This window comes from Triticum aestivum, chromosome 3D (assembly GCF_018294505.1).
Source record: "Triticum aestivum cultivar Chinese Spring chromosome 3D, IWGSC CS RefSeq v2.1, whole genome shotgun sequence".
NCBI lineage: Eukaryota > Viridiplantae > Streptophyta > Magnoliopsida > Poales > Poaceae > Triticum > Triticum aestivum.
The window spans coordinates 165,988,454-166,014,238 of NC_057802.1; the positions used below are offsets into that span (position 1 = coordinate 165,988,454).

The window sequence follows — 25,785 nt, forward strand, 5'->3', positions numbered from 1 at the left end:
TTTCTGTGACAGTCATTTCTGCCAAGTCCGAGTCTGTTATGTTGTAATGCCATGTAAACCTGCTGCTACAAGTCATGTTATGCATGATCTGGAGATGTTCACTAAGGATGTTTTGTTATACATGTTATGCTCTATCCATCCCTGCCCTTGTTTGCATTTATAGCCTGCTGTAACTTGTTGTTATCATGCTCCAAACTTGCTAAATAATGCTGCAGTCAGCCTGTTAACATGAAGTTCAGTTTTGACATGCGTTTTGCTAGTGGTCCATGCACCCTATGACTATGCTATTGCCATGCTTAGCTTCATATTTGTGCCATCTTACTGCTGGTTACCTTGTCATGCCATGTATTGCTCTGTGGTGAGTGGTTCAAGCTCACCAATATGCCTACTTATCGTTATTTCTGCCATGCTCTGTTTTTCTTTTTCAGTCTGAATCTGTCATATTACTTGCTATGTTTACATGGGTGCCATCATACCTTCTGTGCCTTTTTGGCTCGTGATCATTAAGGGACTTTTGTTCTAGGCAATTAGTAGATTCATGCTGTCCCTTTGTTTGCTATGATATGTTCCTGTCGCATGTTGTTTGATAGCTCTAAACATTGCTACCTGATGGTGTTTCAGCCATGTCCAGTAATTTCACCAAGTCTGTGAATCTATTATTATTTGCAATCTTTCCATGTCCTTTTGAGCATGTTATAGTGATTTCTGGAGATAGCTCAGTGTTCATGTTTTGTCATGTGCATCATGTCCATGTCATTTGTTTTCATGTTGAGTTGCTGTAGCATGTAGTTTTGATGCTTGCTAGATGTCTAGTTGCTGTTTTGGACAGATTGTTGCTATATCTTGTTTGGAGTGTATGTGTTACACCGTTGCTCCGTTTTGAGCATGCTCTATATGAAACTTGCTTAGTTTTGCATGTAGTTTCGTATTATCATGTTGCATCCTTGTTTTGAGGTGTTTGCTTGATGTTTGTATGCATTTTGCACCAATGCCATGTTTAGCTTGTTTTGCTCATATCTTTTAGGCCGTAGCTCCGAATCTAATGAACTTTATATGTAACTTGACTAGAATTTCGTGTAGATCATCTTGGTGCATTTAAACTTGCTGTTTAAGAACTTGAACATAAGTTTATTCAGATCGGGACCAATTTCAAAATTTGCATATGAGGACTTACCGGATTTGTTCTATGTTGTTTCCGGCCTCATTTAAACTTGCTTTGATGTGTTGTTCTTGTATGCATCATCTCTTGCCATGAGTAGCTTCATATAGCCTGGTCATGCATAATACTTGGTTGAGCATCATGCCTTGTTCATGTGTGGCATGTTTACCATGTTGTGTGCTTCTTCTCGATAGTTCCCGTGTCGTTGCGATCGTGAGGATTCGTTCGTCTTCGTGGCTTCATCTTCTTCATGGACTCGTTCTTCTTCCTAGCGGGATTTCAGGCAAGATGACCGTCACCTTGGATCTCATTACTATCATTGCTATGCTAGTTGCTTCGTTCTATCGCTATGCTGCGCTACCTATTCACTTGCTCTTCAAGCCTCCCAATTTGCCATGAACCTCTAACCTTTGTCACCCTTCCTAGCAAACCGTTGTTTGGCTATGTTACCGCTTTGCTCAGCCGCTCTTATAGCATTGCTAGTTGCAGGTGAAGATGAAGATTGCTCCATGTTGGATTATGTTTATGTTGGGATATCACAATATCTCTTATATTATTAATGCATCTATATACTTGGTAAAGGGTGGAAGGCTCGGCCTTATGCCTGGTGTTTTGTTCCACTCTTGCCACCCTAGTTTCCGTCATACCGGTGTTATGTTCCTTGATTTTGCGTCCCTTACGCGGTTGGGTGATTTATGGGACCCCCTTGACAGTTCGCTTTGAATAAAACTCCTCCAGCAAGGCCCAACCTTGGTTTTACCATTTGCCTCACCTAGCCTTTTTCCCTTGGGTTTTCGGAGCCCGAGGGTCATCGATTTTTACCCCCTCGGGCCAGTTCTCCTTCGAGTGCTGGTCCAAACCGAGCGATGTCCGGCGCCCCCTGGGCAACCAGGGTCTATGCCAACCCGACATCTGGCTCATCCGGTGTGCCCTGAGAACGAGATATGTGCAGCTCCTATCAGGATTTGTCGGCACATCCGGGTGGCTTTGCTGGTCTTGTTTTAACATTGTCGAAATGTCTTGTAACCGGGATTCCGAGACTGATCGGGTCTTCCCGGGAGAAGGAATATCCTTCGTTGACCGTGAGAGCTTATAATGGGCTAAGTTGGGACACCCCTGCAGGGTATTATATTTCGAAAGCCGTGCCCGCGGTTATGTGGCAGATGGGACTTTGTTAATGTCCGGTTGTAGAGAACTTGACACTTGACTTAATTAAAATGCATCAACCGCGTGTGTAACTATGATGGTCTCTTTTCGGCAGAGTCCGGGAAGTGAACACGGTGTTTGGGTTATGTTTGACGTAAGTGGGAGTTCAGGATCACTCCTTGATCATTACTAGTTGACGACCGTTCCGTTGCTTCTCTTCTCGCTCTTATTTGCGTAAGTTAGCCACCATACTTGCTTAGTCGCTGCTGCAACCTCACCACTTATCCTTTTCCATACCCCCTTTAAGCTTTGCTAGTCTTGATACCCATGGTAATGGGATTGCTGAGTCCTCGTGGCTCACAGTTTACTACAACAACAGTTGCAGGTACAGGTTTTGCGATGATCATGACGCGAGAGCGATGTTACTTGTTTTGGAGTTCTTCTTCTGCTTCTTCTTCGATCAGGGGATAGGTTCCAGGTCAGCAGCCTGGGCTAGCAGGATGGATATCGTTGAGTTCCTGTTTGTGTTTCATCCGTAGTCGGATGTTGATCTTATGTATGATGTATTGATGTATTCTTGCGGCATTTGTGCCTTTTGTATGTATCCCCATCTATTATGTAATGTTGATGTAATGATATCCACCTTGCAAAAGCGTTTCAATATGCAGGTCTCTCCTTGGTGAGACCTTTGAGTTCCTCTCAGGATAGGGTCGCATATTGGGCGTGACAAAAGCTGCCAGGTGGTGCGGCGGCCGCAAGAAGATGCTAGTGCACTCCCAGCACCACCACGTCAAGACCGCGCGCCGCCTGCGGCGGTGGCGCGTGAGCGCCAAGATCAGGCTCCACCTCCACGACGGTCTCCCGTGACCACAGCGGGTTGTCGCGCCTTCACTTCGGAGCTACGCAGCATCGTCCGGCCGTGGAAGTTCAAGCCCGACCTGCCTCCACGCTACGACGGCACCCCCGACCCTGTCGATTTCCAGCAGCTCTACGAGTTGAGCATCAAGGCAGCCAACGGCGACGAGAAGGTTATGGTGAACTATTTCCCCATGGCCCTCAAGGATGGTGCGCGCTCGTGGCTCCTGAACCTGCCCGTGGGATCGATCTCCTCCTGGGACGAGATGCGGGAGCGTTTCGTCGCCAACTTCCAGGCTACTCGCGACCGGCCACCGGCTGCGGGTGACCTGCGGCGCATCAAGCAGCAGCCAGGAGAGACGTTGCAGAAGTACATCCAGCGCTTCAACAGTGTTCGCCTCAAGATCCCCAAGGTGTCGGACGAAGCCATTATCTCGGCGTTCACTGATGGCGTTCGCGATGTCAAGATGAAGGAGGAGCTCGCCATACATGAGGACCTGTGCACGGCTCTGGAGATGTTCAACATGGCAACCAAGTGTGCGAGAGCTGAGGAAGATCGCCTCTCCCTCCTGGAGCTCCCAGGGGCTGACCCAGAAGACAAGAAGGCCAAAGCCAAGGACGTGAAGTGCAAGGGACCGGCCATGCTTGCGGCCGAACCAGAGATGAAGCGCGGCTGCGACCACCCAGAGTCATCCAAGGGCAGTCGCCCGTTCTGCGTCTTCCACAACATTCACAACCACAACACCAACGAGTGCCAGGAGCTCAGGGCCATCCGCGACGGGCACCTCGGTCGTCGCCCCGAGCACAACGATCGAGGCTACGGCCATGGAGGAGGCCGAAGTGGAGGACGCTGGGACGGCCGTGACCCCCGCCAGGAGTGCTGTGATCAGCCTCGTGAGGACCGCTGGCAGGGCCAGCCTCGCGAGGGCCCCTGGAGGGACCAGTCTCGGGAGGACCGTCCTCAGGGCAACGCTGGCCTCCCTCCTCTACCGCCACCACCAAGAAGGAACGACGACCACCACCAGGACGAGGGGGCTGGGGGCTTCCAGGAGTCCCGTGCCATCGCCTGCATCCTGGGCGGTCCTCAAGCCCCCGCCTCTCATCGCATCTTCAAGCAGTTCGCCCGTGAGGTGAACGCGGCCCTCCCCAAGCTCGAGGCTACGCGTCCGCTTAGGTGGTCCAAGTACACCATTACCTTCAGCTCATCCAACCAGCTCAAGTGCGCGGCAACTGCCGGTGCTCTCCCAATGCTCTGCTCGCCTACCATCAGCAACGTGCTCTTCACCAAGACTCTCATCGATGGCGGTGCGGGGCTCAATGTCCTCTCCTTTGAGACGTTCAACCGACTCCTGGTGCCCTATGACCAGCTGCAGCCTACCAAGCCTTTCTCAGGAGTGACCGACGGCTCCACCACCCCGATAGGGCAGATCCACCTCCCTGTCACCTTCGGCAAGCGCGACAACTACCGCACTGAGCTCATCGACTTTGACGTCGCCCACATTCGCCTTCCATACAACGCCGTCCTTGGGTATCCGGCCCTGGCCAAGTTCATGGCAGTGACTCATCATGTTTACAATGTCCTCAAGATGCCAGGGAGTTGCGGCGTCATCACGGTTGCCTGCGAGGAGAAGGACGCGGTGTGCTCTCTCGAGCACGTCTACCAGGCTGCGGCAGTCGAGAACCCAGACGACGAAGGCACCGTCTACCCTCCTGAGGCTGTCCCCAAGAAGAAGAAGCAGCTGCTCCGCCAAGGACCTCAGCAGAGCGGGGTGTCCAACGGCAGCTACTCAGGACCTGCGCCCACTAACGGGGCGCCTCCTTCTCTCGCATAGGAAGGAGCGCCCGGCGCCCCTCTCAGGCTGGGCTCGGGGACTCTCCTCTGGAGGGCCTCTGGCCTGGCCAACGTCACGAGGGAGGCACTCGGGCACCAAGTGGAGGCGTGCTTCAGCGCGCGCTTTCATCAAGAGGGCACAAGGCACGAGGTGCCAGGTGATCGGGAGTTCATCACCAAGGCAATCGAGGAGCTTCAGGAGGCAAGAGCTATACGCGGCGACCATCGCCCACCACCCGGCGCGGCTCCTTGTCCCGGTGAGGATAGCGAGCTGCGCATTTGCGTCAACGTCCCAGGGCTCAACAGGGCCGCATCTCAGGAGCGCTTCTGGCCGCCATGCGCTGGCCGGTGCGAGGGCCCCCCTCACAGCTACGTTGACAAGCCTTTCGGCTGAACAGGGCTGTCATGTATCAGCGTCACATGCGGAGCGTCCTAGCGGCTCTGGAGGCCAGGCACCAGGCGATCCTGACGAAGATGGAGATGGTTCCTCGCGAGCCCCCCGGGCCCCCAGAGCCTCCCGAGGTTTAGGACCCGGGTGGCTCATGAGGAGCGACTTCTGCGGCGTGCGTCTTCAGCTACTCCAACATCTCTTCAGCAATGGTGCCAGGTGACATTTTCTGGTTTATTCAGTTGGGGGCGCCCCTCGGGCTGCATTATCCCCAAGCCGCGTGGGTCTCTCCCTGCGACATGTATCGTTTTGCATCTATCAAAACTAGGTCTACCCTATCCATGAGTTGATTTATGTTATCACCTGCTTGCCTGGTGTTTATCGCCCTTCGCGGCCTCCCGCATTGCTGACCGGCCTCTTGCTCCTCTCGCAACGGGGGCTACACATGCTGGCACGACGCTTGTGCTCGGGTCCGTCCCTGCAACGCTGACAAATCTGAGAGATCGAGCTCTGGCTCATAGCCAGCCCCGCACACGTCACCTCACCAGATCCTCGGTTCCTTCATCTTCTTGCGGAAAGATCAGCGGTAGGACAGAAAGCGTGATTATGAGTTATACTCTCCTCTCGAACTAACCCACAGAAATCCCGGGAGTTTAGCTACGGGTGGCCCCGCTGGCCATCCCTTTTTCATGCAATTCGCTTGCATGCTAAAGGGGGGCTCCTGAGCATCGCGTCTCAGGAGCTCCTACTGGATCTCCAGCCCTCACCCCCTGGCCTTGACCACGGCATCGCAATCTGGCATACCAGCGGCGGCTAAGCCTCGCTCGAGGGTCAGGTCCCGAGGACGTAGAGCACCTAGATGAGCGGGGAGAAGGGGAGGTCGACATGAGCCCTACCTGGGAGCATCACGGCTAAGGCACGATCAGGCGCTGCGCAAAGGAATCACTATAGGCTCACTAAGATAAGTCACCTATACATATCATTGTGAACCTCGCCGTCCGGAATTTCGGCTCTCGCAATCTCGCTCCAGCAATTTCTCTTTCCTTTTCGGCCTTCAAGGAGCTTCTTGCACGCCAAAGGGGACCTCTTGAGAATCACACCTCGGGAGATCTTACTAGACCTCGGGCCGCTCACCTCCTGGACTTGACCACGGCATCGCGACCTGGCATACCAGCGATGGCAGAAGCCTGCCTGGGGACTGGGACCTGTCAGTGTAGAGAACTAAGCTACTGCGAGAACGAAAAGGGGGAACCATGCCGAAGCGAGATATGCAGATGCAACATCATACTAGGAGTAATAAACATTGGAGAAAAAGCATTACAGTCTTTTACATACCCCCACGGGGATTGTCGCAATTTTGCACAGGGAAACAAAAGAAGGAAACTCCCGAGGACCCCGGCTGCGGGGCATCACCGACGACGCCGAGCGGACGCCGTGCCGCACTCCGGGCACGGCGAGAGCTCGGCGGCACGTAGCTGTCGTCACTGGACTCCAGAGAATCGCTGGGCTCGGGAGAGTCACTGGATTCCCAGGAGTCGTCGCTGCTGCTGGAGGAGCTGCCGACGAAGCCGAAGGTGGGCTCGACGCCCGCGGCCGCGCTGCGCGGACTGCTTCCCCCGGGGCAGCACTCCAGACGCCGGCCCTCCTCGTCGAAGACCTTGAAGAACAACATGGAGGCGCCATCGTACTCGAAGTGGATGGCGAGGGCCCCCTCTGGACGGCAGGCACGGGCGACCTCGCCCCATCCTCGGGTCATGAAGATGTCGCCCGGGGGCACGACCTCGACCTCCGCCCCCATGGCAAGACTGTAGCACCCGGTGTGCTGCAGCCACAGCTCAACTGGCCCCCTCGGCGGCATCTCCTTGGCGAAGAACCTTAGGAACCGGATCGATGTGCGTGGCGGCATTGCCGCCCACACCACGAACTCACGTGAGGTGCCCTCAGCGTGGGTTCGCGGGCTGGCTGGACGCGCAGCCTCGGCCTGGCCACCGCAACCCCGGGCCGCGTAGCACTGAGCACTGCCGCCCCGCCCGAGGCCTTGCGCGCTGGCGTACAGAGGGAGCGGGAAGCCAGGCGGAGGCCGCTCATACCAAGGTCGCGTCACCTCCCGCCCTACGCTGGAGCCGCGAGGGCGGCTAAACCTTTTCTTCGGCGGAAGTGGCCCAGGCTCCTCCCGAGGGTTTTTCCCTTCTCCGCCGTGGAGAATCTTCTGATCTGCGCCATGGATGCAGCGGCAAGGCGGCGAGGTAGAGAAGAAGAAGAAGGAGCAGGAAGCAAGGGGAAGAAGATGAGCTAGGAGGGCTCTACCCCCCCCCCCCCCTCATTTATAGCCGGAGGAAGGCCAACCGCCGGCCTCCATGATCCCACGTAGTGATGGTTTTTCTCTGCATGCAACAGAGTCTCGTCAAGTCGAAAGGTTGCCGAGGCCGCATGGGGAAGTGGAGACACCCACGTCACATCAATCGCCACGCGTCGACCGAGGTCGCAGGCGGTTAGAGCCCGCGGCACTCCGCACTTTCCCTTTAGCTTCGCCTCGAAGCCAAGTCCGAGCGCGCCTTGGGCCCGGGGGCTACTGTCGGTGTTCTGGGAACAGAGGTACCCAGACTTGCCTGCCTGCAGCCCACGGCGTGGCTCCATCGACGGCCCGGTATGGCCCAGCTTCAGCATCAAACAACTCAAGACCCTCGCGAGGGGCCAAGCCTCGCGAGGCGGACGACACCAAGACCTCCAGAAGGAGCAGCCTCCTCAGGCTGGCTCCCGAGGAGCAGAGATTTCTATGCAAGCCTCACCTCGTGGGGTTCAGATGACGTGAGCCATGATAACCAAGGCCAGGCGGGCGCCAGCGGGCATAGTGTACCAGTTTCCTCTTTGGTGCTAAGGAGGCAAGCGCAGGCGCGGAGTCCCGAGGAATCAGCCAAAGGTTTCCATTCATGTGCAACGAGACCAAGACCGCCAGGACGGCAGGACAGAGGTCATCGCCGAGCCCACCCCAGCGTCACGACCAAAGGCTTTTGCAGGCGAAGACTACTTTTGTTAGGATAGCGTGTACTAGTTGTCTCCCTTCGAATTTGGCCATTGTGGGATCCCTTCCCGCCTTCATTTGGGAAGAGGACCAAGGCCACTATAAATAGGACTTAGCCACCACCCTAGAGGGGGACGGATCATCCATTCCACCCTCACACCCACTAGCTCACTTGAGCCCAAGAACACCTCGCCTCCTGAGGTTGTTCGCCACTGTACTAGTTCATCCTCAGCCCCTCGAGGCCAATCCACCACAAAGCAGGAGTAGGGTTTTACACCGCAAGGTAGCCCAAACCTGGGTAAACTGTTGTGTACCTTTTCCTTACAGTTCATCGAGCTAGGCTGTGAGATTAGCGAGTAGGCAGACTGGGGAGGACGAGTTCTTCGCACGCACCCCAGAGTTCGAACCTCTCAACGGTCAGCGGAGCCCTGAATCCGGCAGTTCCATGCTATTATATTATCATTCTTGGATGTTTTATATCCATTTTATAGCAAGTTTATATCATTTTTTTGGACTAACCTATTGACATAGTGCCCAGTGCCAGTTGATGTTTTTTGCTTGTTCTTATTTTGCAGAATATCAATACCAAACGGAGTCCAAATGCCACGAAACTTTTTGGAGAATTTTTTCTGCCCAGAAGACACCCAAGAGGCCCAAGAAGTGCACCAGAGGGGGCCTGTGGGGCCCACTAGGCACCAGGGTGCGCCCTGGTGGGTCATGGGGCTCACAGACACCCACCTCACCGACATCTAGCTCTATAAATACTCTACAATCCCAAAAAGCCTAGGGGAGTCGACAAAACACAATTCCAGCCGCCGCGAGTTCCAGAACCACGAGATCCAATCTAAAGGCCTTCTCCGGCACTCTGCTGGAGGGGTCAACATCACGAAGGGGTTCTTCATCATCACCCTTGCCCCTCCGATGATGCGTGAGTAGTTCACCACAGACCTACGGGTCCGTAGGCAGTAGCTAGATGGCTTCTTCTCTCTTTTTGATCTTCAATACAATGTTCTCCTCGATGTTCTTGGAGATCTATTTGATGTAATGACTTTTTGTGGTGTGTTTGTTGGGATCTGATGAATTGTGAGTTTATGATTAGATCTATCCATGAATATTACTTGAGTCTTTGTTGAACTCTCTTATGCATGATTGTTATAGCCTTGTATTTCTTCTCCGAAACTTTGGTTTGGTTTGGCCAACTAGATTGATTTTTCATGCATGGGGAAGAGGTGCTTTGTGATGGGTTCGATCTTGCGGTGCTCAATCTCAGTGATAGAAGGAGACATGACACTCATGTATCGTTGCCATTGAGGATAAAAAGATGGGGTCTATTCCTACATGAATAGATCTTGTCTACATCATGTCATCGTTCTTATTGCATTACTTCGTTTTCCATGAACTTAATACACTAGATGCATGCTGGATAGCGGTGGATGTGTGGAGTAATAGTAGTAGATGCAGGCAGGAGTCGGTCTACAAATCTTGGAAGTGATACCTATATATATGATCATTGCCTTGGATATCGTCATAATTATTTTCTCTTCTGTCAATTGCCCAACAGGAATTTGTTTACCCATCGTATGTTATTTTCTCGAGAGAAGCCTCTAGTGAAATCTACAGCCCCCGGGTCTATCTCCTATCATATTATTTTTAGATCTATTAATCCAAAAATGCCTTGCTGCACTTTTTCTTTACTTATTTTATTTTGTGTTTTTGCTAGATCTATTTATCCAGTCTTATACAATTTAATCTATCTCAATACCAAGGAGGGATTGACAACCCCTCTTACGCGTTGGGGTTGCAAGTTTTTGTTGGTTGTGTGCAGGTGTTGTTTACATAGTGTTGCTTGGTTCTCCTACTAGATTGATAACCTTGGTTTCATAACTGAGGGAAATACTTACCATTGCTGTGCTGCATCATCCTCTCCTCTTCGGGGAATTACCAACGCAGATACAAGCAATCACTAAGCAGCGACCATGCTTTGCGCCGTTCTCCCTCATGAGGGCGTTGTCAAGGAACTTAGGTGTTCTAGGATTTAGCATGGTGGTGTTCTTATTTTCTCTGGTGTTCGTGCTTTCTACATGATCCAGGTCAATGACGGATCCAGGAATTCAAGTTACCTGGGGCGAAATATTAACTTAAGAAATATGAAGCCACGTGCATTCTGAAAATCAATATAACTTAAGAAATGCAAGGCTAAATGCACTCTATAAATCAACTAATGATCCAATATATATCAAGAATCCCTCTCATCCCATCTTCGACGACCACCCGGCAGGCTTCCCCCACAACTGCTATGAGAATGTTGGCACCTTCACCACCTCAACCCCAACCCCAACCCCGGCTTCAACCAACGTGGCAACTTCAGCAACAATTATCATGGGAACCCTTCTCATCAACGCATGTTCAAACCTCAGGATGGAGGCGATGCCGCCATGGCTAGGTTATGATTTTTCGGTGTGCCTGAGTGGCTGCTCTTTTTTAGGGCTGCCTGAGTGGCTGCTAAGGCCGAGTCTTTTTTCTTTTGAGTCAAAGCTAAGGTCGAGTTAGGGGAATGAATTAGCTAGCTCTCGTGGGCTGCAATTGGGCTCTCATTTGGAATGCCTTTCTTCCACTTAGGTACGTGTTGGCCAAGCCAAAAGGAATCATTTATTCTTGTTATTCGTTGCTTGCAGCTCGTGTGAGAACTATATTCTGGCTGGACACTTTGTTAACTGGTGCCCCCATGTTTCTGAAACTAGGCGAGCACATTTGAGCCACCTGAGCCGGCCGCCCATAGTAGCCCCTACAGTGGCGCCGCCCCTGATCCAGGAAGCCTAGGATCTGCTATGCAAGAGGGCTATCTCTCCATCTTGTATCATTTAGCTTTGTGCTTTGTTCGGTTTCTGCCTTTATTTATAATAAAGGTGGGCAAAAGCCTGTTTTGAGAGATATAGTCACAAGTCACAACAGTACAACATTCATTGGATGTGAAGAGTCCATAATCATTACCCCCTCTGTAAACTAATATAAGAGTGTTTAGATCACTAAAGTAGTGATCTAGACGCTCATATATTAATTTATAGAGGGAGTATAACATAAATGTAGATGTTTTAAAAGTTCACACATAATGGTGCACAAACCGAGAGGATATAAGGGTAGGCTAGATGTATTTATGTCCCAAGCACATAAGAACACGATTTAGTACATCACATAACTCCATATTACTTAGCTTCAGTGTGGATTTGATATCATGGGGGATAGCTGCCCCCGGTATCTACTGTTTATCCCTCCTGGAGATATGTGTGCCATGCGAATATTTACCTTCTTAATCATCAATGCATGAATAGTAAAGTTTGATTAGTACCTTTGTCCTTTCCTGGCATGGGATGATGCTGTCAGATCAAAGGACTCAGGGCTGGGGAAAGGTTGCCATGTTATTTTTCATGGGAGCAAACATTGATAGACATATTTCTTGTCAGTTGTCAGTGTTTTGACCATATATGTTTGCTTCTACTGAGTACCGGATAAAAGTTCTTAGTAGCCAAATAATCCAAAAAAGAAGCATTGGTAAGACAGCAGTGCTTGCGCACGCCGATCACATATGGATAATTTAGCTTTTCTAGATATGTACATTACGTTTAGCTTTTATCTTGTCTACTTTTTTGTCCTATGCTTCATTGGGTACAATAGGATCGTTAAGTTGTGCAGTGTACATATTGCTGCTATCGCTCCTATATATATCATTTGAAACATAATTTGTCCGACGATGTTTTCATGTGTCTAGAATTATGTAAATTTTGTACTTACCATTCTTATCTTATTTCGATGGTACCGCTCTTTCATACTCAAATGAGATAAGCACAAGTATACCATTTATCAAATATGTTGGGAAACTCAAAATGTAGTCAGATAACATCCTAAGTAGACCTGATGCCGTATTCACATGAGTCTAAGCACATACCACATTCACATATTCTGGTGTTCCAATTCCGTCCAACTGCCATGGTACTGCCAGCGAAATGTGAACTGGATGCGCTGACATAGGCTTATAATCATATCCGTGATCTGTGTATAGATAGACAACATGTGCATGCGACTTCAGATAAAAGCCAAGACTGTACATACAACTTTTATGTCAGACTCCTTAGCACTATTTATCTGCAATTCTAGTCCAAAAATGACTGACACATGTGTGTGATTAGTGCTCATTTCCTGTATGTCTTTCATCAAACCACTAGCATAACCTACCAACACAGATCTCGAAGCTCCTCGATCGTACGGTGACTAGCTGGGTGTCATCTATCCCTGGTGGCATGAAACTATTTTCGTACTTAGCTTAGTCCGACTAAAACTTGATGTACATCATCTTGCACCAAAGTAATTTCACTCGAGACACCCACAGCTGATCAGTTGTACCAAAGTAAACAAGTACGGGTAATCCACTACAGAATAACATAAGATCAATGGTCCTGGAATCTGTTAGGGAAATATGCAACTTGATATTATTAGGAGGCCAAAGCCATCATATATACATGTACAAGACAATGCCAAGAGGCTAGAATACAAAAGGCCAAAGGCCATCATCAATATAACTCTAACACACACCCCCCCCCCCTCAAACTCATGGTGGATCCACAACACTGAGTTTGGAGAGGTGAAATCCATGTTGCGCTCTAGTCTGGGCCTTCGTGAAGAAGTCTGCTAGCTGTAACTCGAAAGGTACATGCTGAAGACCAATAACATGATCCTGCGTAGCAGCGCACACAAAAAAGCATCAACACCAGTATGCTTGGTAAGCTCATGCTTCACCGAGTCCCGCGCAATACTGATAGCACATGTACTGTCTGACAAAAGGGTGGTAGGTGTAGTAACAGAAACACCAAAATCATCCAGTAACCATCGTAACCAAGTCACCTCTGTCGTCAAAAGAGCCATAGCTCGCAACTCGGCCTCTGCACTCGAACGAGAAACTGCAGTCTGTTTCTTCATCTTCCAGGCAATGAGAGAACCACCAAGAAAAACACAGTAAGCAGAAAGTGAACGGCGGTCCGAAGGATCACTAGCCCACGTAGCATCTGAATAGGCCCAAAGCTATAACGAGCTAGAATGGGGGAAAAGCGACGATGAGAGATTGTGCCACGGAGATATCGTAGAACACGAAGAAGGTGACTATAGTGAACTGAAGTGGGAGCAGAAACAAACTAACCCAAAATATGGACAGGATAGGAGATATCCAAACTTGTGACCGCAAGATAGACAAGACTCCCAACAAGATGACGATAATGCGTCAGATCAGACAAGGGCTCACCATCAGAAGCATGAAGGTGAAGACTGAGCTCCATAGGAGTCTCAATAGTGCGCTCATCACTAAGAGCCGCACGAGTAAGAAGATCCTGAATATACTTTTCTTGGGAAATAAAAAAGCCATCAGAGGTGGAACAAACCTCAATCCCAAGAAAGTAACGAAGAGGACCAAGATCAGACATAAGGAACTGCTCACTGAGGCGGGCCTTGACAAAGGCAATGTACTCAGAATCGTCGCCAGTGATGATCATGTCACCAACATATAGAAGAAGAAGAGTCCTACCACGAGCAGAAAGGTGGACAAACAACACTGGATCATGAGCACTGGGGAAAAAACCAGCGCCAATCACCACAGAGGTGAAGCGCTCAAACCAGGCACGGGGGCTTGCTTAAGACCATAAAGAGAGCGACGAAGACAACAAACCATGCCATCAGGAACAGAATACCCAGGTGGTGGCTGCATATAAACCTCCTCATGCAACTCACCATTTAGAAAGGCATTATTCACATCAAGCTGAGACACGGACCAATGGTGAACAGAGGCCACGATGAGAAGTGTACGGACAGTGGTCATATGAGCCACGGGAGCAAAAGTCTCATCATAATAGCGACCATGCTCTTGCTGAAAGCCACAAGCCACAAGACGAGCTTTATAACGCTCAAGAGAACCATCATAGCGAGTCTTTATCTTATAGACCCACTTACAAGTGATGGGACAAACACCGGGAGGAAGAGAAATCAGATCCCATGTGCTGGTGTGCTCAAGGGCAGCAATCTCCTCTGCACCATCGCAAACTGCCATTCGGGATGTACAATAGCATCTTGATAATAAGTCAGCTCAAGAACGGTCGAAAGACCATAGTGAGAAGTAGAATATCGGTCAGGGGGTGGACAAGGCCGAGAACGAAGACCATAAGTCGGCTGAGAGGAGGAAGATGACACACAAGAAGTAGAGGGCACATCAGTAGACTCATTCCCAATACGTGGATGACGAGTATAATGAAAAGGAAAGAGGGAAGAGGTGGAATCACTGGAGACAGAGATGGGGAATGTATCGATGAAGGTGGAGAAGGGGAAGGTATCGGTGATGAGGGTGGAGAAGGTGAAGATATCGATGATGAAGGTGGAGAGTCATGTGACGAGGGAGGAGAAGAAACCGTAGGAGAGGACGGTGTCGAATATGCAACAGCGGGACGAGGAGTAGGAATACTGGGCACAAAGGGAGGTGTATCCGGAAACGTAAGAAAGGAGATATCCTCTGTGGAAAAGGCCGAGGAGGATGGGCGCGGGTAGAAGGGGCGATAATCATCAAATGTCACATCCCGAGAAATACGCATCCGATGATCGATTGGATCCCAACACCGATAGCCCTTATGCTCATCACTGTATCTGAAAGTGCAACTATCCCTGGGTGTTTTTGGTAATTCCTAACAACATATAGCTCATTGAGCTAATGCTATTTCAAGATAAATATTTCAGGAAAGCTCAATGATTGGCATGGCATGGGTTAAGAAAGTGGACCCCTCAAAATGCTAAGGACAAAAGGATTGGCTCAAGCTCAAAGCACAAGACTCTACATTTTATTTTTAGTGATCCAAGATCACATTGAGTCCATAGGAAAAGCCAGTACTATTAAGAAGGGGGTGAGGTGTTGCTTAATGAGTTTCTTGCTCAAAATGCTTAGTGATATGCTCCAAAAACCCTCAACTACTTTCTCACATCCACATATGTCCCAAACCAAAGTCAAACTCGGCCCCACCGATTTGATCTATCCGGCGCCGCCGAGTGCACTTGACATAGCCACTGCCACAAACCCTAGTCTTTTCGGTCTCACCGTTATGGATCTCGGTCTCACCGATATGGGATTGTAATCTCTTTGTTTCCCTTCGTAACGTTTCGGTCCAACCGAGATGAGCGATCGGTCCCACCGAGATTGCAATGCAAACTCTCTGTTTCCCCTTCGTAACGTTTCGGTCCAACCGAGATGAGCGAATCGGTCCCACCGAGTTTGCCTGACCAACTCTCTGGTTAGCTTATTACCAAAATCGGTCCAACCGAGTTTGTGTAATCGGTCTCATCGAGATTACGTTATGCCCTAACCCTAATGACATCGGTCCCACCGAGTTGACATGTCGGTCCCACCGAAAATCCTAACGGTCACATTATGAACCAAATCGGTCCGACCGAGTTTTATAGTTCGGTCCCACCGAGTTTTATAGTTTGGTCCCACCGAGTTTTATAGTTCGGTCCCACCGAGTTTGGTGATTTGTGTGTAACGGTTAGATTTTGTGTGGAGGCTATATATACCCCTCCACCCACTCTTCATTCATGGAGAGAGCCATCAGAACATGCCTACACTTCCAACATACAATTTCTGAGAGAGAACCACCTACACTTGTGTTGAGGTCAAGATATTCCATTCCAACCACATAAATCTTGATCTCTAGCCTTCCCCAACTTGCTTTCCACTCAAATCATCTTTCCACCAAATCCAATCCTATGAAAGAGATTTGAGTGTTGGGGAGACTATCATTTGCAGCACAAGAGCAAGGAGTTCATCATCAACACACCATCTATTACCTCTTGGAGAGTGGTGTCTCCTATATTGGTTAGGTGTCACTTGGGAGCCTCCGTCAAGATTGTGGAGTTGAACCAAGGAGTTTGTAAGGGCAAGGAGATCGCCTACTTCGTGAAGATCTACCCTAGTGAGGCAAGTCCTTCGTGGGCGACGGCCATGGTGGGATAGACAAGGTTGCTTCTTCGTGGACCCTTCGTGGGTGGAGCCCTCCGTGGACTCGCGCAACCGTTACCCTTCGTGGGTTGAAGTCTCCATCAACGTGGATGTACGATAGCACCACCTATCGGAACCATGGATAAAAAATCTCCGTGTCTACATTGCGTTTGCTCCCTCCAAACTCCTCCCTTTACCTTCATATGCAATTGTCTTACATTCCGCTGCTATAATCTTAGAATTGCATGTGTAGGTTGATTGCTTGACTTGTGCTAAGTTGCTAAAATCTGCCAAGAATTAAAATTGGGAAAAGGCTAGATTTTTATTTGGGCAAGTAGTCTAATCACCCCCCCCCCTCTAGACATACTTTCGATCCTACAAGTGGTATCAGAGCTTTGGTCTCCATTTGCTTTGATTTCCATAGCTTTTGGTGATGATAGACTTGGTTTCACAACCTAGGAGAGTATGGCGTCTAGCGAGGGAAATTACCACCGTAGAGGTCCTTACTTTGATGGTACTAATTTTGCTAGTTGGAAGCATAAGATGAAAATGCATATTCTTGGACATAACCCCGCCGTTTAGGCTATTGTGTGTATTGGCTTGCAAGGTGAATTCTTTGATGGGAGAGAACCGAACCATGAAGCTACTGCGGAAGAGTTGAAGATGCTGCAATACAATGCTCAAGCTTGTGATAATCTCTTACACGGATTGTGCCCCGAAGAATTCAACAAAATCAGCTGTCTTGAGAATGCAAAGGAAATTTGGCATACTTTGATTGATATGCATGAAGGTACCGACTCCGTCAAGGAATCCAAATTGGATGTGCTTCAAAGTCAACTTGACAAGTTCAAAATGAAGGATGGTGAAGGTGTCGCTGAAATGTACTCTAGGCTTGCTCTCATCACAAATGAGATTGCCGGCTTAGGAAGTGAAGAGATGACCGATAGATTCATCATCAAGAAGATCCTCATGTGAAGCCCCCACATCATAAAGTGAGAAGAAAACCTTCAATGAAGAGTTGAGTCTAATGGTGAAGAACTTCAACAAATTCTACAAGAGTAGAAGCAAGGAAAGAAGCTCCAAGTCAAGGTCCTACAATGACAAAAGATCTTCTAGTCGTGAGCGTAATTGCTACAATTGTGGAAGACCCGGACACTATTCCAATGAGTGTACGGCTCCCTACAAAAGAAGAGAAGATTCTCCCAAAAGAAGGAGTAGGAGAGAAGAATCACCACCAAGACAGAGAAGGAGTAGATATGATCGTTATGAACGAAGACCCTCTCGGAGAAGCAAGGATTCGGAGAGGAAGGACAAGTCATCTAGGAGCATCACAAAAAGAAGACATCAAGCTCATGTTGGTGAATGGGTATCCGGTTCCGACTCCGACCATCACTCCGAAAGAAGTTATCACTCCGACTCCGAATATACTCAAGATGAAGGTGTTGTCGGACTAGCACTTGTGACAACCAACTCCTACGACATATTTGACTCGCCAAATGAAGGAATTGGAAGATGCTTTATGGCTAAAGGTCCAAAGGTAACACACCCCGAGTATGTTGATTTCAATAGTGATGAAGATGATTTGCTAGGAGATGATGATTTACTTGTTGACAACTCTAGTTATGAAAAGTATGATGAACTTGCTATTAATCATGATAATCAAGATAAAACGAATGACGATGATAAGAAGGATATTGAGCGTCTAACTAAAGAACTAAACACTCTTAAGTTAGCTCATGAAACTACCTTGGAAGATCATCGAGAACTTTTAAAGACTCATGAGAAGCTACGCTTTGAAAAGCTCAACCTTGAGCAAGAGCATGAGTTCTTAAAAGCAATCAATGATGATCTTTGCAAGAAAAGTTCTTCTTACATTGCCAAGCGTTTACTCTTGTCTACTTACATGCCACAAGTTAAATCTAGCAACAAGAACAAGAAAGATTCTTCCTCTAGTAGTAACAACAATCATGCAAAATCCAATATTGTTGCTTCTAGTAGTTCTCTTGATTCCACTAATGATTCTCTTAGCCAAGTTACACTTGAGCAAGAAAATAGCTTATTGAAGGGAATTATAGAGAAAGGTGTTTACAAGAGTCTTGCCGGAAGTAAGCAATTTGAGGAAATTGTATGCAAGCAAGGAAGACACCGGAAGAATCAAGGTGTTGGTTTTGAACAAAAGTTCAATGCCAATGGAGTTGAGTGGGAAGAAGATCAATACCCCAAGACGAAGTTTGTTCCTCAACAAGAGAAGTATGATCCTATTTATTTCTAAGGAACACAAGCTCAAGATGATCTTCCACCACGAGACCACAAGCAAAAAGGCAAGGACAAGCTTCAAGAGGAGATTGATGCATTTGAAGAAGCTCCTAAGGCCTTGGTCAAGTGGGTTCCCAAGACTACATCAAGTTCTACTTCATCAAGTACGACTACAACTCCAAGGATTCCCATCAAGATGGTGTGGATGCCGAAGAAGAAGAACTAGAGAGTTCTTGAGGGTGACTCCGCCAACATACTTCACTCTTATCATTTTGGCAATGACAAGTGCAAACAACTTCCATATCTTGCACTAGTTCAAGGAGTCACAAACCCTCTTGTTGGTAAGACAAGGGAGAAGGTAACCTAATGCTTTCATGGACATTATCTTGTGTGAACATCACTCTATGTCTATGGATATCCTTGCTTGTTCCTTGTGGGACTAACCCGTGTAGGTATTGAAAGTGCAACTCACTCCAAAGGATTGCTCCGAATGTTCTACATCAACATTGAGCACCCACATCTTCAACACCTACATGAAGTCATCATCGACAAAACCCAAGTTTAGTTCATCCCTCTTAGGGGGGATATCACATCTAGGGGGAGCTTTACTCTAATCAATTGAGCTAAAGAAACTCTAATGGTGTGAGCACAACAATGCTTTATGTAAAAGTGGTAACCCCACTTGTGCTTAAACGATGAGTATGATCTATGATCAAATGTTCTCATTTGACTCCTAAGTCAATATACTCATATATAGATGACCTAGTCATCGCCAAATTGCTTGATAGATGCTAGAGTGTTTGTGCATGCTTTGTCACATATTTCATTTGTCATTTTATTGTGTGAGCATATTGGATGCATATTTTACTCATTAGAGGACATCCATTTGTTGTTTTGTTTGATTGGCTTTTTATTTTGCCAAATGGATGGACAAGAATGCCTAAGAACTCCCTCTAGCTATCTATGCTTTTCTCATCTCAAACTCCATTCATGCTACATCACAAAGTTTGATCAAGTAAGATTTGAACCACTCTGTGTGAGGAGCACTCGGAGTCCCCGATTCGTCATAGACTTAAACTTCCAAAACCTCTTTGTGCATTTCGGTCCGACCGAGAAATCCATTTCGGTCAAACCGAGTTCACTAAGTTGATCTAGGTTTTCATCTTGGTGCAACCGATTTGAACACTTCGGTCACACCGAGTTGCAGCAACCGCTTGCGATTCTGCAATCTCGGTGCCACCAAGTTGTTCCACTCAGTCACACCGACAGGGTCGGGATATATAAACCCACGGGTGGGATTTTGGAAATTCCTTTGAAACCTCTCAGCCCGCGCGTATCCTGCTCTGCCGCCTCGGGTCTCCGGATCGTCTTCTCACCGCCAGCGACCTCCCGCCGCTGGTTTCTGCCACCATCAACGGCAATCTGCCCCGCCGTTGCCGCCGTAGCAAGTTCACCGCCGAATTAGGGTATGAACTTGATCCTCTGTGCTATTCCTTAACTCCGATTCATAGCACATTGCTTTGCCATGATTCTTGCCACGTATGAAATCATCTTGTCTAGCTAAAACTTCCTTAGGTCTAGATTGATTCGAAAATTTTAGTGTTAGCTCTCCGCAGAACTCATCTCGGACCGACCGAAATGTAGAAATCGGTCTCGCCGATTCGGCTTAGGCCATTGCACATGCGCTTTTTGGTCTGACCGAAACGTGCAAATCGGTGTGACCGAGTTCAAGATTCTGTGAAACCCTAGCAATCTCGGTGCCACCGAACTGTGACTCGGCCCAACCGAGTTCACTAGTTTAGGTTCCAAGTGTTGCTTCGGTATCACTGAGTTTGTCAATTCGATAGCTCCGAGATCACTTCTGTAGAGAAATAAAACTAAGCTTTTTGACTCAATTGTTTTGCAAAACCTCTGTACTTTGTGATGCTCATCTACTCTACCTCATCTACAACCTATTCACAGGGTCTGCTAACAGTTTTCCTGCAAGATGTCTGATCAAAGTGACAGCCCAAACAAGTCTGAAGAGCAGGTTCAAATGAGTGAGGGCACTAGTCCCTCAAGCAGCTATGATGAGGGCAGCAGGAGCACACCTAGTAACTTGCCCAAGGCAGCTACTAGAATAAGGAAGAAGAGAACCTCGGATTCTGAGGATGAGGATTATGTGGCTGTTGAGGATGAGGCCACTTCAAGGAAAAAGGTGCTAAAACAGGAGTATGGCACAGCTGCTGCAAGTAAGCCAGGACTGAACAACAGGCACCTGCAAGGAGGATGCCAATGTCAAAGCCAAGGAAAGTTGCCACAGGTGAAACTATGAAGTTCACCATTGAATCTGAAGAAGAAGAAGCTGGTGAGGACAAGAAGAAGAAGAGGGCAAGAACCACTACTGCCAGAGTTCTTGGCAAGCCCTTAATGAAGAGAGATTCTGAAGGAGAAGAGGAAGAGGAAGAGGATACTGCACCAGCACCCAAAGCTCAGAAGCTTATGGGAGATGCAATCAAATCAGGGGCTGCTCCATCAAAGCCCAAGTCTGCTCCCAAAGCTCAAACTCAGAAGCCCCCAAAACCCAAGAGGAACACCAGAAGTATACCAGCTGAAGAAAAGAACAAGGCCCCAGTGCCTGAGGCTGCTGATAATGAGGAAGATGATTCACTTTTTTTGAGAAAGTTGAAGCCAAAGATCCCTGACCATAATGATGCACATCCTGTTGCAGAAGATATGAGGATCAAAAAGGATTCAGGACTGAGATTGTGGAGACAGTCTGATCCATATGCTGTCAGGAGGAGAACTACTGTGGATTACAGGTTCCACACAAAGGAACAGCAAGATTTCTATGAGACTATCTTGCTTGACAAGAAGCCCATTGTCTGTGACATGAGATGGGTTGATTGGGAATACATCAAACAAAATGAAGATCATTTTCCAGGAGTTTATGACAACTTCAAGGCTTGTGAGGTTGACAAGTTTGTTGGCCAAAATATCACCAAGTGTAATGATGAGCTGATCATGCAATTCTATTCTACTGCTCATTTCTATCCAGATGGCAAAATTGTATGGATGTCAGAGGGTACAAGTTACCAGTCTACAGTTGATGAGTGGGCCAGATTGATCAATGCTCCAGAAGCTCATGAAGATGACTTGGATGTCTATGCCAAGAAGAAGAAGGATCACAACTCAATGGCTAGCATGTACAAGGAGATTCCTGATGCAGACCTGGAGACTCACAAGTTCGGTTCAGTGAAGCACTTATTGTCAGGCCTGCCTACAATCAACTAGATTCTAAGGCACACACTGCTACCAAAGTCAGGTGATCACAAAATGATCAGAGGACACTCCATCAACTTGCTGCATATATTTGATGTCCCTCAAAAGTTCAAAGTGATGAGTCTGATTGTGGAAACAATCAAGAGGACAGCTGCAGATCAGAAGAGATCTTGTGGGTATGCTCCACAAATTCAGGAGCTCATCAACTCCAAGATGGGCACAGGAACATATCTATTGGACAAAGAGCATTTACCCCTCATGCCAGACTTTGAGGACAACATTGTAGTCATGACTAAGGAAGATCCTTCATCAGTGGAAGCACATGAAAAGAGAGAGAAGGCAAGGGCAGAGAAAGCTGCAAGGATGCCAACTGCTGAAGAGGCATCTCAAGTGTTCTTGAAGAGCAGGCAAGATCAGCTTGGATATCTGATCCAATCCACCTTGAGGATTGAGAAGGGCTTGGCCACCCTGACTCAAAACCAGGAGAGCTTGGAGAGGATCATTGAGCAGAAATTCTATGATCTTGATATCAAGGTAACTGAGATTCAGACAGCAGTTGAGCAGCTTCAGGAGGAAGCACTACTAGAAAACAGGTTATTAATGGCGCACCTATTTTGGCTACTATTGGCGCACATTAGGTGCGCCATTACTAGCACGCCATTAGTAAGTTTTAGTAATGGCGCACATTTGATGCGCCATTACTATCCCAGACAGTAATGGCGCACCTAATAGTGCGCCATTACTAACCCTTAGGTGCCCCACTAGTAATAAAGCCAAAAGTGCCACTAGTAACCTTAGAGGTGCGCCACTAGCTAAAAAGCTAGGTGCGCCACCAATAAAGGCTGAAATGCGCCACTAATAGTATATTTGGAAAACAAAAAAAATACAAATTTACAAAAAACAACCTATAAGGAAAAATAATTTAAAAACAAAAAATGAAAGAGAACCATCATTTTTATTATAGCAAGAATATTACCATGTCTTTATAAGTATCCAATAAAAAGAAAATTGCACAGAAATAAAACAAAATCCTATAACTAATCTTCTACTCCCTCCGTCCAAGAATACCTCTCGCAAGGGGAGGAAATTTTGAACTGAAGTGCATTTTACATTACAACCCGTCATATTTCAAATCAAAATCAATCGAGTCCACGTCCGATCGGCAACAGCGCCTCGTCCTGGCATCGAGGAGAGCCAGAACTCATCTCTTCGGTAGCTCGTCACCACCCTCCCGGCAGCCTCCGACATCACGTACCCACCCTCCCGGCGTCGATCAACTGCTTTGAGGTAGCAGATTCCTCCTCTGTGTCTGCTCCTGCAATTAACACTTTGAATGCAATTAACAATTTGAATGTTAACATGGGGCAAAGACAAGATGGATCAGTATATAACAATGGAGTACATGCACAATTAGATGTTCAAGCTGTTTAATGTCACTCCCATCATCACAATTTCATCTCAGGAAATGGAGTAGAATAGATTTAATTGGATGTTTGAATGATATGGTTACTTACAAGTGTCAGGGCTATTACGGTTAGTTAAGTAATTGCACCAGATTAAAGAGGAGCCAAAGAATTTACAAGTGGTCTAGTGCATATGCAAGTGCAAGTTACTCAGTTAAAATTCAGTACTCCATTGCCCATAATAATTCAGTTAAAATTTTGTTAAAAGATCATTGAATTAACCAAGTACTCCAGGTCAGGTCCAGTTACTCAATGCATAATTTCTAAACCTATCATCAATGGAAGGTCACCAATTTTAATTGAGCAGTAGCTAATTGAGCAAACACACTGAGCTTATGCATAACACATTAGCTGCGGAAAGTACTCACCTTGCGGTGATTATTTCACAGGGATAAACCTCCAAATATAACCACTATACCACACTATATAAATTGTGAATCAAGGAACTGCTGCAATTGACATGAGAAGATCAACAATATATTCTCACCTCCAGGAACAAAGTCAGCTCCATATATATGCTAGCTCCAGGGTAAATATGCCACAATATCACACCTTGTGAAAAGAGCATCTTATTAAACAGTCGGTCACAAACATTCTAATTTCTTAACATAATTACAGTAAGTTACTTACTTGCGGTATACACAGGGGATAATTATCAGATTAATTACCTTGTTTGAGGTAAATTAATTGCTAAAGTTAACATAAAAATGTAAATTAGATGAACTGTAAACTGTTCAAGGAAACAGAAAGTGCAAACCGCATAACAAACAAAAATAGCAAGATTAGCCTCTTGTTTACCATTAAGTTTGGACTTTGGACAAAACGTGTTTTGATTGATCATACAGTAGATTTACGGGGCATCTCGCTGAAGGACGGGTCCTTGGCGATCTGCTCCGCCATCTCCTTGATGCTCGGGTCCTGCGCCCACACCACAACAAAATCCACGATTCAAGTTAATTGTCACAGAAATTCCCATGAAATCGAAACAAATTCACAGGAAATTCACAGGAGAGAACCTGAGGGAGACGGGTCGAGGCCGCCTCTCGCGGCGGCCGGGATGGGGAGCGAGGCGAAGGGGCGGAGGAGGAGGAGGAGGAGCGGGGCGGAGCAGGGCGAGGCCGCCGTTGCTGCGGGAGATGGCGGCTGGATCCGCGCCGATACAGGGCGGGGGAGGCCACCGTGGCTGGTGGCGGAGGGGGTGGCACCTGTGAAGCTCGTGGGGCGGATCTGGCCGGTTCCCGGCGAGTGGAGACGGCGGCGGCTCCACCACTGCCAGATCCAGCGCCGCCGCTGCCTTCCGATCCGTCGCCGCCGAGCTCGGGCTCCTTGGCTGCGACTGCCGCGAGGAGGCGCGAAGGGGACCGAAGAGAGAGGAGGGCAAGGGCCGTCGCGCAGGAAGAGGAGGGAGCACTTGCCTACAAAACCACAATGGCGCATGGATCGGGGCTGGGGCGAGGCCGAGAGACGTGTGTGTGTGTGTGTGTGGGGTGAGGGAGAAGACGATAGGGTTCCGTGCGAGAGAGAGAGAGGAGAGAGATGGTGGACGGTCGGGCTGCGGCACTTACCTACAAAACCACAATGGCGCACCTCCTAAGCAATGCGCCATTAGTATCAAAAATAGCAATGGCGCATCAGGGAAAAGTGCGCCATTAGTAGTTTTGCAAAAAAACATACTAATGGCGCACTGTTCCACAGTGCGCCATTACTAGTTTAAAGGGAATAAAAAATATAATAGAAAAAACAACATTAGTGGCGCACTTTCCGGCAGGTGCGCCATTACTAGTTACAACTAGTAATGGCGCACTGTGTCTGGATGCGCCATTAGTATGTTTGGACAGGCGCACTAGTTAAAAAAAATTGATACTAATGGCGCACCCTGGGCCAGGTGCGCCATTAGTAGTTTCAACTCTAATGGCGTATCAGAAGGTGGTGCGCCATTAGTATATACTAATGGCGCACCGCTTGTCTGGTGCGCCATTAGTGTCAATCCCATCTATAGCCCTTTTTCTAGTAGTGAAGGAGAGGAGAAGAAGGGCAAGTCAACTACAGATGCTTTTGCTAGAGTGCCCCGAAGCCAGAGGTCTGCTGCAGTGCCAGTCAGAGATACTAGATCTACAGCATCAGCACCAGCAGCTACAGCTCCAGTGCCACCTCCAGCAGCCACTCCACCAGCTCCAACTACTTCAACAGATGCCTTCGTCCTCGGAGTTCTATCTACACCACCTCCCGAAGATCAAGCCTGAGAGACGTTTAGCACTATGCATTTCTGAACTTTTTGGTAACTTGTTGCCAAAGGGGGAGAAAAATGTATAGATCATAGGCTTCGAGAGAGAGTGTTGCTTTTTATCTCTCTTGCTATTTTGGTTGAACTTCTTTATTGTGTGCTT

At 47.9% G+C, this 25,785-nt stretch overlaps 1 long non-coding RNA gene across 1 annotated transcript; it reads right to left on the reverse strand.

The window, feature by feature from the left end:
* Positions 1-22,908: 22,908 nt before the first annotated feature.
* Positions 22,909-24,319, reverse strand: LOC123074436 (uncharacterized). The gene is made up of 3 exons (XR_006435964.1): positions 24,197-24,319; positions 23,886-23,950; positions 22,909-23,250 (listed from the first exon to the last, which is right to left on the reverse strand). It is a non-coding gene; the product is annotated as an uncharacterized lncRNA (long non-coding RNA).
* Positions 24,320-25,785: the final 1,466 nt, after the last annotated feature.